The sequence below is a fragment of the Lactuca saligna genome, chromosome 7 (genome assembly GCF_052625555.1).
Source record: "Lactuca saligna cultivar CGN05327 chromosome 7, ASM5262555v1, whole genome shotgun sequence".
Taxonomy (NCBI): domain Eukaryota; kingdom Viridiplantae; phylum Streptophyta; class Magnoliopsida; order Asterales; family Asteraceae; genus Lactuca; species Lactuca saligna.
The window spans coordinates 15,144,616-15,160,139 of record NC_136423.1 but is presented as its reverse complement, the minus strand read 5'-3'; positions in this window follow the sequence as shown (position 1 = coordinate 15,160,139).

Genomic DNA, 15,524 nt, shown 5'->3' with positions numbered 1-15,524 from the left:
TTATTCAAATGGTCCACAATCGTTCATATGTTGGGAGTAGATATGAATGAAGATTGTCGTGAATTGGTGTGTAGAGTGTCTAAATGGTGTTAGACATAGCAAGAGTTGCTGCAACGTTCATGAGTGCTTACGAACTGGTTTTGAGCATTGGAATAAACCCGCGCTTGCTGGAATCACCTTATGGAATACGATATAAAAGGGTGATCGCAAGACGATAATATCATATGGTCTTAAAACCTAGATATATGGTTTATTATTTGTTAATTGATTGTGCATTGATAATGCGAAAACGCATCAGTAACTTGATGTTATAAAACGCATTGTTGTGTATGGTTGGTTAATGAATAAGTAAATGCATATAAGTCGAAGTTTATCTGTAAATTTTATCCTAAGAGGGTAGAAGAGATATCTTGGCCACTCGATGATTTGATTTGACTTATGTGCCGGGCCCGGTCAGAACTGAATTGATGTGTTCGATTAAGTTCTATGTCAAATAAATCGAAGATCGAGAAATCTAAATGCTAGACTAACCATTCCATAGGATTGTCAGCATGATATCTAACAGAGGACTGTACGATCCCTTATCTAAAGGACAAGATTGATTAGATCAGAGTTGACAGCGTCTTTGAGAGCTACGATTGCAAACCGTATTATACTTGTATAGTTACTAGACTTATCCAAGTGGGAGACTGTTGGAATAGTGTCTAAGGCTATAACTATATTCGGTGGTGCATGGTCCTTTTGGGTTGCCTTCACCATAGCAACTTGAAGGATGATTTGTTAAGAGAGAGTAAATATTATAAGGAATAATATTTAGCTATTTGATTAATATAAGTCATAAATTAATTGGTATTAATTTGGTGACTTAAAGAGATTAATTAAATAAGAGGGTATAAACTGTCAATTGTTTGATAGTTAGACTTTAGACTATAAATCCATTAGTATGGACTTTGGACGGATTCTAAGAGCTTTAGGATAGCTCAAAATAGTCCATAAGGATATCTATGGAATGGATTTGGATAGCCTTAAGTGAAGATTATCCAATTAGGGTTTAGGGTGAAACCCTTAAGGAGTCTAAAGGTATAAATAGGCCCTTGGGATGTGGAATTCGTGTACAACCTTTCAGAACCTAAAGCAAGGAACCTCTGGTCGAATTCCATCCCCTCTCCTCTCTCCTAAAATCATCTTGCTTGCTATTGGTGTTTGTAAGCCATTAGAGGAGTGACAATTGTGACTCTAGAAGCTCCAAGACAAGAAGATCAACAAGGAACTCAAAGGTATGATTCTAGATCTGTTTTAATGTTGTTGTTTAACCTAATTAGCCATTAGAAGTCTTTGATTCAAAAGCATGTTTATTAGAAAGCCTAGATCCAAGCAATAGGGTTTTGCATGCGCACATAGGAAAGTTCTTATGGCTAAAACCCAACACTTAGATCTAACATATTATAAACTGAATTAGAGTTTATAGAATTACCTTTAATTGTTATATAGCAATAACAATCAATTCCTTTCTTGGATTGGCTTCAAAAGCTTAGTGCCTCAAGTGCTGCACCTCTAATGGAGTCACAAACACCATATGCAACTTGGATGAAGAGGAGAAGAAGAGAGGCTGCCCAAAAACGACTAGAAACCCTAGAGAATCAGTTGTCCACATTTTTGGGGCCTAAGGGGTCCTTTATATACTTGTGTGGGCTGCTAGGGTTTCAGTCAAAACCCTAATGGACAGCTTAAACTCTAAGCAGCCCATGGAACCTTCTGGATAAGGCTATGGACGAAAATATGATGGGTTTCCATCATAATTTCATTCACCCCTTATTTCTTTAGCATTCCTTAGCCCAATAACTCAATTATCCAATAATTGCAGTCCAGTCCCCTATATTTAATTAATCTCTTTTAGCTACAAAATTAATTTTTAATTAATTCTTGACTAATATTAATTAACCAATATGATTTTTCCTTTAATATATTATTCTCATAATATATTAATAAATCATATTTAAACCTTTCTCTCCTTAAATCATCCTACATATTGCTATGGTGAAGGCAACCCAAAAGGACCATGCTCATAATCGGGTCAAGTACATACCAAAATAGTTATGGACTTAGACACTAATCCAACAATAACATGCCATATCACAACAAATCGCAGAACAACCATGCATATCGGGTCTTCTGTGTGACTGGTCCGTCGTGTCGGGCCTTCAGTCCACCTGGTCCATCCTCCAAGTCTAGTCATGTCCCCCGAGTCTACAGTGTGGTTGGTCCGCCCGCACCAGGCCTTCAACCCACTTGGTCCACTCTCTGAGTCTACAGTATGACTGGTCCGCCCGCATCGGGCCTTCAGTCTGCCTGGTCCACTCTCTGAGCCTCGGCACGTCTGGTCTGCCCTCGTGGGGCCTACTACCTATCCGGACCGCTCGTTGGGCCTTCGGAATAACCGGTCCGCCCTGGGTATGTTGGCCTACAGCACAAAGCAGGTCCCGCCTCAACCCAACCCCAGTCAAACAACCATGTGCACATAAACATACAATCATATAACAATTCACATTCAATCAAACCGATCTAGCAGATCACGTAACACAACATACTCTAAGCAGGATACCGACCTAACCGGTCACTAGCATAGCATCACCTTATATACCAAGATACCGACCTTAACCAGGTCTCTAATGAATACCATCCTAACTACCAGGATGCAAACATAGTAAAACAGCAACATAACAGCAATACCCGGATTACAATCCGATAAAGGGTCGGCCTTGGTGCCTAGACCCTGTTGATATAGTGAGGATAACTCACCTCGCAACTGCTGACTGGAAAGATAAGATCGAGATGCTCCGACCACCGAAACGAACTCAACCACTGGCTAGCACCAACACTGAACTCAAACAAAAGCCAACAATTACCAAAATGCCCTTAGAAGTCAACTTCTCAACTCTTGGTTAAAGTCAAAGTCAAAGTCAAAGTCAACCTTCTGGCTGACTCTACTCGCCGAGTCAGCCCCGCTGACTCGCCGAGTCCCCCAATACTGAAAAGGACCCCCTTCCAACTCACTGAGTCATCCCTTACCGATTTTTAGCTTAACCAGGAAAGGCTAAGACCTCAAGAACAGACTCGCGGAGTCCAAGAACAGACTCGCCGAGTCCAAGGCTATCTTCAACCAACTCGCCGAGTTGTTCTTCAAACTCGTCGAGTTCCTGCCTGCCTTCAAGCAACTCGCCGAGTACACCCTTGTGACTCGCCGAGTACCACTAGTTCTTAACCCATACAGAAGCCTTCCAGGCCATGCAATCGATCCAAAACGTAGATCTACCCTTCTACAACCCTTCCATCACGTAAAGTGGCAAACTTTATGTGAATCCAAAGAGATTTAGGCATTTTACACTTTAGGGCTAGGGTTTGGGACAAGATGGCTTCACCAAACACTCAATAACAGGGACTTTAATGCACTCTATGTTGGGTTTTGAGCAATCTAACACTTCCTAAGTGTGCATGCAACCCTAATAAACCTTGGATCTATGTTTGTCTAAATATATGCAAAATAATAATTTTCCAAGGTTTATAACCTATCTAACATGGCATGGGGAACATTTCACCATAAAAGAGTTAGAAGAGATTACATACCTTTTGGTGAGTTTGGTTCTAAGGAGTTTGAGGGTCAAGCACCAATAGTGTGAATGCCTCAAATGGAATCACAAACACCACAAACTCTTGGAAAACTTTGAGAGAGTATACACCCTTGTATAAAATCGGCCACACACATGCACACACACACTAGTTCACTAGTTTTTTCTCTTAGGCTCCATTTCATGCTCCATAAGCATGCTTATATAGTGTGCATGGTTAGGGTGAAACCCTAATAACCCATGTCTTTTCCTTTCCAAGGATCCATGGGTTAAAAGCTCCATGGATCATCCATGGACTTCCACATAAGCCTAGCCCATTAACAAATGAGTATTAGCCCACACTATATAAAACAAATAGCCCTTAATCTAATTAGTCTTCCTTTTAATCTCTAAATTAATTCATAATTAATTTAAGACTAAAACTAATTAAATAACGTAACTTCATATTAATATATTATAACTCATAATATATTAATAAACATATGTGTATAACTCTCATAAAATTATCCATAATAGTTTGGATGAGATGCAACCCAAATGGACCATGCCGGTCGGGTCAAGTATATACCAAATAAGTTATGGACTTAGACACCTTATCCAACACTCTAGACCTTCTCCATTCTAGATCTGAGGTAGCAACCTCAGATCTAACCTTTAAACTCTAAATACCATAAGCTAAACTTCCCACACATCCCAAAAATGATGAATCTAGATGAATAGCATCCCAAAAACGAGATAATACCTCAAAAGGAAGCCCCCAACAGCAAGGAAATCCGAATCTAAGCAAAGCCCTTTGTTCCAAGCCTCCTAACTCCCCAAGATCTTCCTCCAAATCACTTCTCCAAGGCTCAAAAGCACTCAAATCCTTCACAATCACACTTCTAGGGTTTTCTGGACTTCAAGGGAAGGTAAGGAGGCTGGGGAGAGGGTATAATGTCCTTTATATAGAGCTCATCCTCCGAAATTAGGGTTTTCTTCACTCAGCGCCTACTCGCCGAGTCCATCCTTGGACTCGCCGAGTTGGCCACTTAACACGCGACCTGAGTCGTGACCCTACTCGCCGAGTCCACCCATGGACTCGCCGAGTTGCCCTTCAAATTTACACTTTGAACCCCGAACTTGCACTCCTAGACTCGGGATGTTACAGCCGACTTCCTTCTCGGCCTTGGTGGGAAGTTGTGTACTTTGTTGAAGAAGACTGGAAAGAAGCAACCAGATCAATCAACAAGTGGTGGTGAATGGTATGCCTGATTTCTATTTTGTATGATTGAATGAAATCACACAGAAATGAAATGGAATGGAATGAACACCTGAACATGTTTTTTGTCGTTTAAAATATATACTATGCATTCCAAATAGTAAAGGAAAAACTTATTTCTCACTTTGGAAAATTGTTTTTTCGTTCTTACTACAGGTAAAGAAAAAAAATTGCTTATGAGGATATTCTGCTATTTTAAACGCCGGTTCAAACTATAGTCAAATTTTGAAGATTAATGATCCAGACAAGAGACAACTCATCACAAACAGTCTATGAATCATGGGTTCTACAAACTAGGGATGAGGATTTGCAAGAATTAGTGGATCAAATGGAGGCTAAGGGCAAAAAGGGTAATAAAGAAGAAGTTAATCTTTATTGATCTTGATCTTACTGTTTAAATGATTGTCTTACTATTTTCTTAACTTGTGTAGACTGAAAGACCACAATTTATGAGGCAATTGAAGGCTTTAGTTGAAGAGAAAAACCAATTTAGGTCAATCATGGATGAGAAAAGGAAAGAAATTGAACCTCTAAAACAAGCATTGGGTAAGTTAATGGGTCCAATAGATGCCAATAAATACCATAGAAGTTTCATTTGCTCATCTGAGACTGACCTTAATGATGTTGTAAGTCAATTTTTTTACATATAATTAAATAATTAAATTCTTGAAAGTTGTTTATGAATTTTGATTTTTTTTTTTTGGTTTTAGTGTATATTAAGACTCATGAAAGTATGAAAGTATTACTGTAACAAATCATTAAAGAAATCAAACAACTTGAAGGGATAAAGTTATTGCTAATGGTGCTATGAGGGCGGAAGTTTAGAAATCTGTTAGTGAAAAAGATGTCATTCAAGACCAAGTCAAACTAAGTGAAACCACTATTTGGATAAATAGTTAAGTGTTAACCAAAAGAAATAGGAACGCATATTCATTTATTGTTTATGGGCAGATTACTTTTTTTTTTTCCTTATGTTTAGTTGTAAAGTTGATGTGTGTTTGTCTTTTTATGGAAAAAATAGAGTTGTTTTCTTTGGGTTTAATAGTATTTTTAATATTATTTTTCACGAACAAATTTCTATTTTCTTATTTCTTATCTACAAGCAAAATGAAGGTTTGGATTTGTTGTGATTATGAAGGTATAAATTATTTTGTTGTTTCGTTTTTATTATCTAAATATGTAATGTGAGGTTTATATATGTGATGTGTTTTAAATCTGGTGTGAGTTTGCATCCTACAGTTGCTATATATATGTTCAAACTATATAAATTGTTCTTAATTTGTTATCTGTTTTGCAGGAATGCCTTAAATATGTTTTTTGGTGTTTATATTTGTTTTGATATTTGAATATGGCGTTTATATTCGTGTTAACTGATTCAATGGGGCACAAAGTTATTTCAATGGAGCAGGGAGTTGACAGATATAAAATCGTGTTTCTTTCAAAGATTACAGATATTGAAAAGTGATTAGATGTTGTTGCTACTTTACAAGCTAAGGACAGTGATAAGGTTAGTTATTGTAAAAAAAATATTTTCTTTTTCTTCTTGGACTAATTAATTTTTATATGGTTGATTGATATTTTGAGAAATGTTCTTTTCTTCTACAACATTGTACCATCTCGATATTGTCAAGTATAATTGTAAGTTATGAGATTATTCTTCTTTACCATTGTATTTTTTATATTGTTTGATCTTAATTTTCCTTTTGTTCTGGTCTTGAAGCTATTTCAAGGAAAGGCCTTTACTTGCGAATTTAAGTAAGTTTTTTTTCATAAATTATTTATTTATTAATTTGATAAGTTTTTGCTTTATATTATAGATATTATGGTCAACGTGCACAGTTCCACAATTACTTTCATGCCTTTAAGCGATTCCACAATCTAAGCTTCACTTTTAAAGTCGGAAGACTAACAATCTACTAGTGAAAAAGAGTTTGATGATAGCTAACTAGAATTTTATGAAAAAAAAATGATTGGAAGGTTAGGATAAGATTTGAAGCTTACCTTCATTTGAACAAATGGTGTAGCAACAACAGCCTTTCTTTTTTAATTCACATAAATGTAGATTTTAATTTGGATTCTTTTTAAGATTAAAACTTAGAAATTAAAATGTTGATACACTGTTAAAAAAAACGTCTACTATACTTCTAAAAAGTAGCAACCTAATTCTACTGAAAAGAAAATGGTTACTTATGTTCTTTTTATGATTAATTGGATGAATTTTATAGTTGAAAAGTTTCTCCCAATACTCATTTTATGTTCTTAGCTACTTCTTCACTTAAAGGTTAGTAATTGTTTAAAATAGTTGATTTATGATTCACTAAGTTTACTGTAAAAGTGTATTTTAATTGTTGTTTCTAATTGATTGCTAAGGAGACTACTTGATAGTAAACTTTAAATCTGTTTTTTATAGGTAAATCATGGGATTAATATTTACGGAAATAAACGGAGCTCGGACCAAAAACGCATCAGAAAGAAGCGAGGAGAAGAGGGTTATGAAATTATAATATGAAACAGGTTTGATCTCTAGCGGATTAACTTTCATTTTTATTTTATTTTTAAAAAGTTATTTTTACGTCTACATTGTATTAATGTAAATTAAGTTTGTTTTATTGGAATGTTTATTTAATTGTAGGGATATGTTTTACAACAATTGCTAGGTTTGGTCTCTAGCGCATCAGTCTATTGTTTGTTTTTTTGTGTATACAATTCGATTTTAGTCAACGAAAATGTTGTCTTTACCTTCCATAATTTTTAAATTTTCAGGAAACATTCGAGTTTACTGCAGGATTACATCTGCATTGCATTTAGAACTGACACAAAGAACGTAATTGATTACATTGGAGAAGATGGGTCATTAGTGGTTTTAGATCCTGTAAAACCTCATAAAGATGGAAAAAAAGTTGTTTCAATTAAACCACGTTTTTTTATCCAACCGGAACTCAAGGTAATAATAAAATTCAATTTTTTTCCACAATTCTAGAACCTTCTGTTGACTAATGTTTTGACTTTTATCAGATGAAGTTTCAATTCAACTTGTAACACCGTGAAATTCCAAAAAAAAATTTATTTTTAAAACATACTTTTAATCAATAAGTAATACAAAACATGAGGTGTCCACTGTTTTTACATCAAAACATTTCCCAAGATCTCATAACATAAACTTCATAAGTGTGTACGAATTATGCCGACGCCTTCCCGTGATCATCACTGGTACCTGAAACACATACACAAACACTGTAAGCATAAATTCTTAGTGAGTTCCCCAAAATACCATATACAACACATACGCCTTTCCAGGCCATAACTCTATAGGATTTTCCGATCCAAGTGACTAAGGGGATTTCCATCCCATAACTCTATTGACCTTCCGGTCCATACTCTGTTGACCTTCCGGTCCATGTCATCCTGACCTTCCACTCCACATCATCATAATCATATTATAACATATCACATATACAACATGCATCATATATTCATCATACACATAAGACCTTCCGGTCACACATAATTACCCCATCAGGTAAGACATAGTGAGAAGACTCGCCTCGAAGATGTCGGATAAACACTCGTGCTCAATCTTCCGACCTAGCTTCCTCCTACAACATAATACATCTCTAATTATTACTCCCTTGACTTAGTTTGACTAATACGCTTAAATCAGCATAAGTCAATTCTGGTCACCTGTTAACTCTTGACCCAACTCGTCGAGTCATACATCGACTCGGCGAGTTCAAACGTGAACTCCAATTCCTTAAATCTGATCTGACTCACCGAGTCACTCACCCAAATTGGCTGGTCACCAACTGACATGAGTCACGGATCAACCTGGTCCGACTCGTCGAATCTACTTATGGACTCGGCGAGTTCATTCCATACTCAAACAAAAATGACCTTCTGAGGTCAGATTTGTTCCTCTAAGCCATAGATATGCCCTTCCCAAGCTCAATAACCACGTAAAGTCCGAACCTTGACACTCATGCAGCGTCCATATGACTCTATTTGATGAAACAAATTATAAAATGGCATTCTAGGTTCATTTCCTCCATGGAATAACATAAAACATGACTGATAATGCTCTTTGGACCTCTAAAGGTCGAGATCCATAGTCTAACACCCAAAGGGACAACTTATATATCATTACAATCAAATAAAGGCGGGGTTGGGAAAACCCTAGATTCAAGGTAATTAACAATTACACGAGATTAAGCACATATTGGTACCTCTATCAGCTCCATCTGACCAAAAGATAGTAGATCTAAGCTCTTCAATCCTCCTAGCATGCCCTCCTTCCTTCTCTATTGCTAAAACACTCAAGAAATGATGAATTAGCCTTCCTCTTGCACAATAACGATCTCTCTGTCCTCTAGGGTTTCTCAGGGGTGAAGTGGCCGCAAATAACGACCATACGTGCCCTTAAATAGGCTCAGGCCTTGAGATTTAGGGTTTCACATAACAGCACGGACTTGTCGAGTCCACCCATCGACTCATCGGGTCCCTCCTCATGACTTCAAAAGAAGTAATCAAATTAACATGCCTGGAAATCTAGATGTTACAGTGGACGTAGACCTATTCCTACCGGAAGGAAACTCACCTCGTGATGCTGGCTGCTGAGATGCTAAATCTGAAACTGCCTGTCTGCTGCTCCGAAACTCCCCAGCTACAAATCCCATAAACACTATATCAAATATTGATAACTATTCTCTAGGTAAAATAACCATTTTACCCCTGGTCAAAGTCAGCATCCAGGTCAAATTCAACTTTCAGTTGACCGGACTCGCCGAGTTGGGCCGCCAACTCGCAAAGACTCGATGAGTTCTTCTTCGATACTAACATCGAGTCTAACTTCATCCGACTCGCCAGGTTGTATGAACAACTCGTCGAGTGCTCCTTCATCATATGAACACGTCTGTCTGTGACTCACCAAGTTTTATGAACAACTCGTCGAGTCTGATCTTGGGGCCAAGAAGATTGCCATGGACTCATCGATTCGCCGACTCACCGAGTCCTCTGCATGCCATTACTATACAGCCAATTCTTGTTGATTTCAGTGCATTCAATTCATAGATCTGGGCTTCTAGGGTTGGTTTTGCATGTAAAGTTACCAACTTTATGTGCATGCATACGAGAATGAGGCTAAAATACCAAAATCATCCAATACTAAGCACTTAGGGTTTGGAACAAATCTATTTCCGCATAAAGGTAGCTACATTGAGTTCCTAGAGTTCAATAACATCCAGATCTATGGTCTCCATCCTAAGGAGGGCTCATATCTCGAGTTTGAATCATAAAATGCCCCAAAAGAGACATAACAAGCATACAAAAGGGTTTAATGGAGGAATACACAAGGTAATAACTTTATTACCTAAATGAGAAATAGATGGAAGCTAGCTCTTGGATCTCCTTTCTCTTCTATGGACCTTCTTTCCTTCCTTCTCTTTAACAATTCCCAAATTATCACAAAACACTTAAGCTCAACAAAAGGGGAATAGGGTTTTACAGAGGAATGCTATAATGGTGCTGGAGGCTGGGGTGGGAGGCTATAATGACGTTTAAATAGGGTACAAACCCTGGGATTTAGGGTTTCCTCCAGACAAGCGGACTCGTCGAGTCGCCAACTAAGAACGTGTGAAAATCCCGTCTCTACTTGACGAGTCGGGCTACAGACTCGTCGAGTTCCTCTTAAGTAAGGAAAATACTTATATTTAAATCACATACCAGAAATAGGGCGTTACACATACTACCCTTACTCCCACTATATTCATCCTCAAAGAACTCATCCTCCTGTATATTTTTATCCCGACAATATTTTGCGTCTACATCCCCCATTACTTAGTAATCATCCCTTATATCAGCAACCCCTTGTGCTTTGTAATCATCCCCTGTGGCAGTAGCGCTTTTAGCTTAGTCATCCACAAACTGGACCCCCGCCCCAAAGGGAACAAACTGATCAGCTAAGTGTTTTTGGTTGATTACAACTTCCTAGGGTACATTCAACTTTGACGAATCAGTTCAAATACAACTTTTTACTACATGACCCAACTGATTTCCTTTTTAGTCAAACCCTATTCGTTTCAGGAGAAGCATCCCCTTCAATTTCCTTAATACAAACTTTCAGTGGGGACTTTAAGTAATGTACTATTCTAGTCTTCCCACATACCTTGCCAGTTGAATGACTTCTTGATCGGTGACAATGGGTAGCAATCCACTATCCAAGTCCGTCTATGGGATCATGAAATGGTAGAACATTATACCTCCATCATTGTACCCTAAAACTGCCATCATATCATCTAACTCGTATACTGAAAACACATCTATGTCCACAAAATCAAAGTGATCCACAATCCCTTCCATGTACGACCTTCCAGGAATCGTATTGGTAAACCAACCCCCATGGTTTATCTTGAATGTGCAAAGGCTTGCTACAGAACCTGATGTGAAAACTCAAGAAACAAATGTTACATAAAGAGGAAATCAAAATTAAAGAGAAACAACATTTCGTCAACCCTAGCATTACAAGGTCTATGCTTACCATAATCTTTACGCATGTCAGGTTCTTGGCTATAGCATGGACGTAACGACCACAAAATGAACACCATTATCATCGAGACCTTTGAATTAGTTGCAATCAAAAGATATGAACTAAGGATTGAGCCAACGTCTTGAAGAAGATGGTATGATCAATATGTTTTCTTGGAGAAAGAAAGTGAGAGAGAAGGTGAAAGATAATGATGTATGAAACTCAACCCCCGCCACCTTTATGTTTAAAGCTCTTCGGATAATTGTTCACAAACGATATTTTTAGGTGAATTAACTAAAATATCCTCATGTGCAAGGCATACGAGGGCATGTTATCGTTGCATTTAGACAGACATGCAACACAAAGACCCTTTTGCGTTCTAGTTACGTCCGTAGGTACCATCTAAGGAAAAAGAAATTCCGTAGGTACCACTTCAAGAAAAAAGTGCAAACTTAAAGAACCATTGATATAATTTACTATAATTAATATTTACAACGACATATGAAATTTTCTCCTTTTTAATCTCCTAACCAAAAATAAGCTATGGAACCAAAACTATAAAAATGTAATCAGACCATTTCTTATAATTTAAAAGGTTATCGTGGCATGATCTGATCTCAAAATACACATTTGTTTATTTTTAGTTAATTAGCTTGTAAATTAAAAACTACTGATCCATAAAATTGCATTAATTTATAAATAATATATTATACAACTATAATAAAATTAAAAAAAAAAAAAAAAAAAGGTAAATATCTCTTATCTTTTTTTTTTCGATTCATATAAAGTAATGACACTTAAAATCTATTAATTTTGACATTTATCTTGATATTATGATTTAGAGTGATATTTGATATCTTTAAAATAAAATTGGTGAAATCAAACTATCATATAATGGCTTGTCTGATTTGGAGAGTGGTTCTTCATATAAATGTCTCAAGTTCAATAGCTTTGCTTCAACCAAAGGTGATCAGAAAAAGATTTACAACATTATCTTTCACCAAACTGAGAACCGTTCTTCTGGAGAGCCCATAAAAAACGGAAATATCCTTATAAAAAGAACTAAGGAAAAAATTGGTGAATGGATAACGTGAGGGTTAGAAAGTCACGTGAGAGGCATGAGGGCGGCTAAGTGACACGTGCAGAAGAAGCCAAACCGGAAATAGGAAACAAGATGTTGACGCTCGGCGGCTGGGCCACACTAAAAATAGTAAAATACGAAAAAAATTGGTCCCAACGAAAATTGTCGGTGGTCCATTACTCCATTTCTACTGCTTACATAAGTTTCCTATTATATTATACGAACCTTTTATATTATAGAATATAGACATCACAATTTTATAAAAATAAATGTTTTTTTAACAAATCTTGAAGGCCATCATGCCAATGTTTTTCTTGTATAAGATCATAAATTTTCTTTCGGACTAATGATGATTTGTCTATAAAAAGATGCATATAATGCTGATTTAAGAAATACTAAATACTTATTTTGATGGGTCAATGGGTATTTTAGTCATTTGAGTATTAGTTTCAATCATATATATTTTTAAGTCTATTAAATAATAAAATCTAATCATCTCTAATAAATAAATAACTTTTTGTCCCACATCCTCTTATCCTTCATTTGGATACATGTTATTTTATAGGATTTTTAAATTTTCTATTTTTCAATTATTATTTTATTGTAATTTTCAATTTATTAAATTAAAATTTCAAATTTAATATATAAGGTAATATATATGTAAGTATTTATTAGAAAATGATTTATATATGTAATGTATTCGATACATTAAAACTCCATTAATTTTAATAATTCAATTTTTTGTTTCATTTTTCTTATAAATTCAAAATTTTCAAATTATTAAAATTTCATATTTAATTTTTTTTAAATAAACTCATGTTAATAAATGGGTGTCACACTGCTAGGTAAAATCTCGCGGATCATGTGCTCGGTAAAATCTCTCGACGTAAAGGAAAATGTTTTCAACTCAAAGGAACAAGAGTCTAAGATGTTGTTTGTTTTGGAAGTAGTTAAATGTCTTTTGTTTTTTTTCAAGTTTGCGGAAGAAGACGTGCACTTGCGAAACGTCTACCCGTCAGAAGGGAAAAGTGCTCAAAAAGTATTTTTGTAGAAAAACAAACGAGACCTAAGAGGTGCAGGATGTGGTCTGATTGGCCAAGAAGGATTGATGCCGGTTGCATTCCCAACGCGTCAATTTGCTCGTAATCCACAAGCTTAGTTGTCCTAGAGCATTTGTAGTTGGACTAGTGTTGTACGTATCGAGGAAATGGAAGATCATCCTAGGGTGATGATTGGACTACACTTATTTGACAAGCCTTACAAGTTGTTGGCCTATCGCTGGTCACCATCAGACTAGAAAGAGATACATTAGATAATCTAAGGTTTATAGAAGAGTTTGAATCATGAATACGAATAGCCATGCAAGTGTTTACTCTAAACCAACGAGTCAGAAGAAACCAATAAACCAATCATGATTGTTGGAGTCAAAATATCTATAGCTGAAAATAGAGTTATGGTAGAACGACAATTCAAAGATTTGATCCCCACCCCCTGTAATATATGTATGAATGTTTCATAAAGTTCTATGTTAACCATAAGAGTGTTATGTGTAAATCATCAAAAGTCAGTGAGACACCGAATGATGCGACGTTATCCTTTATATATAGAGCACTAGAGTTTAGTGGGTGGGCCTGACCAATTGTCTTTTATGGATCGCACTTGGTTGCCTTTCAAAAGGACACGATTCGCACCACATAGCATATTAGTTTCTTTTAGTTCTCTTATATTCGCTCTTCCTCATAACACTTATAAGATATAGGGTTTCATATTGGTCTTGGAATAAACCATATTGTACATTATACGCCCGAGCTATGGGACTCTAATAGCTTCAGTTGACGGTGACATTAATATTAGCATGTTATAGTACATATATATATTCCAGCACTAATCATATTATAAATTGTTAAATCATGCATTCTTTACATAGCTTTAGTAGTATGAATATGTATTTTTGAGCTGATAAAACCAAGTTTTCCATTTCAATAAAAAAATAAATAATAAAGTTGAACTAAGAAAACTAATACAAAGTAATTTATATAATTAATATACCAACAACCATATTTATTTCTTGACAATGTTATGTGCACACTGAAAACTCAATTCAATTGATAACTGATAAGTATAGACGTTTGTTATTCTTTATTTAGTATAACAATTTTGACGTTACCAAAGGAGCTATCAAAGTGTAATAAATGTTTAAAATTAGTTGCAAGAATTTTAGATGCGTAAAGAAAACAAAAATTACTTTATTATTATTATATATCCATTTAAAACCTAAAATACATTTTTCTAAAAAGTTTAATTAAAAAATAGTTATTGCAATATAGTCTATTTTTTAAAAGTTTATTCAAAACAATATGTAAAAATAATAGGGCAAATATAAAAGACATTGAATTTATACAAAATTTTGATTTTAACAATGTATTTTTTTTTTCAAGTAAGTCATTAAATTTACTAATTTATTGCAAATTTAACTGATCACCAGTTTGAATATGATTTTTCATGTTTTTATTTATTGACCGAGCAAAAAATTGATATGACTTAGCACATATGATTTGATAAATATTTAGGATAAATTGAAGCATTACATAGATCCATATTCATTTTTTCTTATTTAATTTTTCTTCTTTTCTTTTCTTCCCTAAGCATCATAATTTTGTGGAATAGCCTTCCAATAGGTCATATTTTCAACAAAGCAAGGCACATTATCCAGAATACCATATGTTCAACAATGTACACGCTTATAAACTGATTTGTCATAAACTAACCGAAGAAACACACAAACAACAAATATAACCTGCGATGCAAAATTGACCAATCTCATAATGGTCAATTTCTAGTGTTCATCACTAAACATATTATATGCAACCAATTGTTAGGATTTACATACTTATACACTTATTTCTAACAAATAAATAGAAGTAAAACACAAGCAAGATGTATTGCAGAACTTAACAATTTCGTTGTTGCACACATTGCAAAATTGTTCATCCTCTTCATCGCGAGATTGGTCGACTATCATGATTACAAAAACCTATTTTC